Source organism: Drosophila busckii, unplaced genomic scaffold (genome assembly GCF_011750605.1).
Source record: "Drosophila busckii strain San Diego stock center, stock number 13000-0081.31 unplaced genomic scaffold, ASM1175060v1 hic_scaffold_41, whole genome shotgun sequence".
NCBI classification, from domain to species: domain Eukaryota; kingdom Metazoa; phylum Arthropoda; class Insecta; order Diptera; family Drosophilidae; genus Drosophila; species Drosophila busckii.
The window spans coordinates 58538-64537 of record NW_022872751.1 but is presented as its reverse complement, the minus strand read 5'-3'; positions in this window follow the sequence as shown (position 1 = coordinate 64537).

The window sequence follows — 6000 nt, the reverse complement described above, 5'->3', positions numbered from 1 at the left end:
TATTGTAGTTGTACAAAGGGGTCTTCACGTAAAGCTTTTGGACATAAATTTCAACTTTGAAATGAGTTTACAAAAATTGTTTAACTTTGTTTAAAGTGAGTCTTGGTCCATGTTGTAGGGTGTTCAATCCCTAATTGAATACTATTAGTCTCAATGTGCACTTATTGCAACTTTTTGATAAATTTACGTTTTAGGGGAAAGCCTTTAAATAAGCCATGCACCACTGTTCGAAGTGTGGCTTAAGCACACACTGCAGTGTGTCAAGCAAAACGCACTCTTCACTTACGTTCATATTTTAGTAACACTTGGATGCCAGCATTCTTCAGTTAAATGAGAGCAGTTTACGAGAGAAAGTACGAATGTTATGTGAAAATTTGTTGCTCAGATGGCAAAAATGCAAAAGAATCGCATCTAAATTTATGGCACAAAATGCTAAATGGTTGGAGGGCAATCTTAGCTAACATTCAATTGGAAGCAACTGGCGATTAAAAAATCAACCGGTCGTCCTAGAATGTTATTTGGTATGAAAAGTGCAATTGCTCAAAGGAAGCACGCCACCGGTTTCGGTGTAGCCCAGAAGCATAATATACATTTATCACTGCAAGCGGCATGCATAGCTGTCCGGAAGCGCGGATTTAGCATTCTACAGCCATTCTAAAAATACTTGTCCTAAGCCCCAAAAATATCATCAGTAAGTCGAAAAGGCGCATAAGTAACTTGCTCTCCTATTGAAAGTGCTTCAATTGTTAGCATGTGAGCTTGAGCCAGCAGACAAGTCTGTTGACGATGCTGAATGCATAGTTGAAGAAAATTATGATTATATACGATATTGGGTTAGAAAACAAAGAAAACATTGAGTAAAGAAAAAAAATTAAAAAACCAAGAAAAATATTTTTTTTTGTGCGGAAGTTTTGCTACACGTACTTTTATTACATAAATTTAAATGTATGTATAATACTAGAAAAAATTTCATGGAATTATCATGTAGCTCCCAACGCTTATTTGTACTGGTTCTTGCTCCCACGCTGCTCTTGGGTTTGGTGCGTTGGAGGAATACCTGGTATTTGGAGCAGCCCGAGTAGTTTGCAGGGAGCTGTTCTCCACACTTGAAGCATGTGCAAAGTTTGTTGCGTGGTCGAGTGCAGTTATTAGCGGGGTGGTCCCCTGCGCATTTCACACAAACATGTGTTTTGCGGCAGTATTTTGCAGAATGGCCAGACTGCTGGCAGCGATGGCACTGCGCTTGCGTAGCGGCTCCACGGCGACCCTCGTACGGCACAGAGTATTGAAATTCAGGATCTCTTTGTTGCTTGGCGCTGCAGCTATGTTCAGAAAGACCATATTTAATGGCCTCGCATCAGGGCAGTCTGGCTCGCCGCGTTGCAAGGGTGTATGGGCGTCGAGCATATTGTGGCCTAGTTTTGTCAGCTCCTCCTTGATTTGGGTATGCAGCGTGCTGTGATGCAAGTCTTTCACGCATACCCTGTATGGTCTCTCTTCCTTGGGTTGGTAGCAGTGGAACTCGTAATGCTTTTCTTCAAGCCACCTGGTGATGCTGCGGAATGTGTCAGCATTGTTTCAGGTCGGACTTTTGTCGACAAAGGGTTCGAAGTACTGAACATTTACTGCCCTAGGAAGCCCAATTGGCAAAGCATTCCAATAAGCGAACAGGACGACGAAAAGATGATTAACTTTAAAACCAGGCAAAGTATGTTTTTCGTGAACATCAAGCAAACACCAAATGCCTCGGAAGCCTTAAAGATCACCCAAATTAGAAAGCATAGGGTGACTATTCAGAGATCCAAGCCATGTAAGGAGCTGGTGCAATGTCGCAGATGTCAATTAAGGCAATGGGCACTCTCGAAATTACTGTCTTAAGAATCCAGTATGTGGCAAATGCGCTGGCAATCACCCCACTGGGGCTGAATGCTGCGTGCTTCGGTCAGGAGAAGCAAGTGTTTGCGCCCTCCAGTTACAAAGGTTACAAAGTCAGGTTTGACTTAGCCAAAAAGCTCAAACCACCCACTAGACTACCCACCGATGGACTGCCAATACCGCGCAGGAATGTTCGAATGTACAGAGCGCAACTTATCCGACCAATTCATTACTGACTCAGTGGTCAAGAATAGATTCTCTTACGCGGATATGGCAAGATGGAACGCTAGCAACGCGAATACTTCTACAGAACGACTGCATCCTCGCCGAAATAATGCCAAAGAGCCTGGAAGCAAACTGGAAAGTTTGGAAAAAGCCATTCAAGAGATAAATTCCAGAATGGATCAATTATTTAAATTTATGCAAGATTTGATGGCATCCAATAATGCACACCGCGATTTGGTGCACAAACTAATGTCAAAATGACCAACTTAAATCAAAACATCAGATTATGGAATGCACGCGGATTGCGTAACAACACTTACGAACTAAAGATTTTCCTTAGCTCCAATTCAATAGATGTTATGCTAATAACAGAAACACTCTGCTGCTCAGGCCAAAACATCTACCTCCCAGGGTATTCCATATACTATGCTAATGTAACTGTAGAGGTGGGGCTGCAATCATCGTTAAAAACACTATTGCCCATTTTCAAAAAGAACCAGTCACCCAATGTAAGTTGCAGCAGGCAGGCATTATGATTCGTACAAGCATTCGAAATATTACTGTGGCTCATATGCTTTCATCGCTTGGTGCCAAATTTGTTGCAGGAGGAACCTTCTACGCGAAGCATCAATGGTGGGGCAGCATTGCTCTCGAGGCAAACATCTACAAGAAGCTATTGGCAATAGCACATGTCAATTCCTTGCTACTGGAGCACCTTCGTTCTATTCTTACAATACCCAACTAACACCTTCTGCGCTGGACTTTTTCATTTACAATGGGATAGCGAACAATAAGCTCACTGTGGAAAGACGGTATGAAGTCTCCTCGGATCACCTGCCGATTGTTGCTAAAGTTCACCATTCAACGCAAATCAAGGCTTGCAGGCAACGCCTACTTCCTCGCGGCTCTTGCGTGAACGTATTTAAATCTGAACTCGAAAGCAGAATTAACCTTAACTTGAGGATCAACAATCCGGAGGAAATAGATACAGCAATTGGCTCGTTTATGGAACACCTCAAGTCAGCAGCTACTACTGCATCCACATTTCCTCGAACTGCAAGTCATCAGTGCAGTGCACTGTCCCCGCAAGCCACAGCACTACTTAGACTTAAAAGAAGAATCCGGAAGGAATACATTAGGACTGGAGACGAGAGACTTGCTCCAATCTACAGGAGAATTGCCAATCGCTTACAGAGAGTGCTGAGAAAATGGAAGCAAGCACAAACTGACCAGCTTATGCAAGCATCATGCGATGCGAGTCCTGACGCATCAACAAACTTTTTGCTTTGGAGACTGACGAAGAGGTACGAGAGACAAGCAATGCCCAAGTCTCCGCTGAAAAATCCTGCAGGTGGTTGATGCAACAGTGGAGAAGAGAAGTCCGAATTTTTGCTGACTCCTTGGAGGACAGATTTAAGCCACTAAGCCTGTCACCCGAAGACATGCAATATAGAAGCGTCGCTTGCAACTCCATTTCAAATGGCCCTGCCAGCTGCACCAGTAACCTTCCAAGAGGTCTCACTAATAATTAGGGATCTGAAAGCAAAAAAATGCCCTGGCGATGGCGGCCTTGACAACAAGACCATAAAGCTCCTTCCACCTAAGGCTGTACTGTTAATAGTATTAATCTTCAAGATCATCCTAAGGCTGGGACACTTCCCAGAGATCTGGAAGTCTGCCATGATTATTATAATTCCCAAGCCTGGAAAGCAGACAACGGAGGTAGACTCTTACCGGCCCATTAGCCTTCTTCCAGCTCTAGGCAAAATGTTGGAAAGAGTGATACTCAGCCGAGTAATAAATCTGGAGTCTGTAGCTCAGGCGATACCAAAGTGGCAGTTTGGCTTTCGCAAAAGTCACGGCAAACAACTTCATAGAGTTGTCAACTTTACGCTGGAAGCTATGGAGCACAAGCAATACGCTGTAGCAGTATTTATGGACATCCAGCAAGCTTTCGACAGAGTTTGGCACAGTGGTCTTCGCTGCAAACTAAAGCAGCTGTTAAGCCAATTAGTAAGCAGCTTTTTGTCAGATCGCTCTTTCCGTGTTGGTGTAGACGACGATAAGTCGACCATAAGAGGGATATCTGCTGGAGTACCACAATGTAGCGTTCTTGGGCCTACTCTATACTCTATTTACACGAGCGGTATGCCAAAGCCAACTGTAGCTTAATTGGTCGATTGCCATGACGTCTTAATTGCGACATACGCAGACGATACTGCTGTCCTCTTTAGGTGCGATTCCCTGGACACTGCAACACAGGCTCTGCAGCAATATGTACGCCGCTTTGAAATATGGGCAAGCAACTTGAATATTGGTATAAACCTAAGTAAGTGTGCCAGTATGACGTTTGCAACAATAGTGGGGTCCTGTCCAGGAGTCGCACTACAAGTACCTGGGTGTGATCCTTGATAGACGACTCAGCTTCGGTCGGCACACGACAATGATCCAAAATGCCGTGATGACGAGGGTTGCAAAGATGTCGTGGCTACTATCGCCAAGAAACAAGCTGTCACTGGACAACATAGTGGCAATCTACAAGACAATACTCAGCCCGATCTGGAAGTACGGAAGTACAGTTCCTACTGAGAAAAATCTGTAATACTCCATGGTACATGCGAACCAAGGACATAGAGAGAGACCTACAGATTCCAATGGTTGGAGATATACTGCAACTACAGGCTCAAAATTATTATTATAGATTGGCCCTGCACCCCAATGCACTTGCACATCGTCTCACATGGCACGTGGGTCGGAGAAGACTTAAGAGGCAATACCCCAAAGACTTGTCAACTAGGTTTATAACCTAGCTATTCTCACATCATATTATAGTATTTTTTTATTATTAGTGTTATTATAGTATAGTTTAGTTTAATTTAGTAAATTATAATTAGGTGAAGTTGCCACATAGGTAATAGCAAACTAATTTACAGCAAAATAACATCTGAATAAATTGGAATTTTCCAATTTTATAAAAAAAAATTAAAAATTATCTCAGGTTTCGTCATTTGCATGTAAGTATGCAACGAAAAATGATATTTCCAGGGTCTTAGCGAGACTAAAACCTTGAAAAAAGCTTCCGTAGATTAAACAGAACAGCTGTCTTCTAAGAAAGTGGCGGCAGTGCCAGCCGGCGTCGGCCCAAAATTTTCCAAATTATCTTTTTCTTTTTTAAAAGTAATACACTTGTTGCGCGTTTAACACTTTATAGTGACTTGTTGTCACTAAGTACGGTTTGTGCCGCTTTTGTGGACTTGTTTCTAATATATAGCACGGGAAATTTAATTAATCCGCGGACGTTTCACAAAATGCGTGCGACTCCAGCACAACTTCTTGAATTTGATGATTGATGACGATTTGCCATTTCCTGAAATCGAAAAGTGGTTGCCCAAACATCAGAGGTGTTGTAGCCATACATTAAATTTGCTCGCGTCAACAAAATTTTGAAAACAGATCAGCCACTGTACATTCAGCATAAGATTGTAATATAGAAGATTGTATTATAGTATAAGGTGCTAATATAATAATAATATAATATTTCTTTTTTATTTTTTAGGCATTAGATACATGCAACATTTGGTGCAAATGACCAGTCATCAGAAGAAATTGTAGATACCTTGGGATGATCACTGCTTTTGCCCGTCGTTAGGCGTTGGAATTTGCTATACGACGCTGTTCAAAAATTGATTTCTCATAAAGAGAACATTAAAGAGCAAAAATTGAAAAGCAATTTTCGCAATTTTCATTCAAAGAATTTACGTGCATTGAATTTTGAAATTGAGAGTTGTAACACTTCACCTGATATTACTTAGCATTTTGATTTAGATGGTGAGTATTTTTGTCTGTTTTAAATTGTTGATTTTCAAGATTTATCATTTTGCAGATGATGAAAGTTATTCA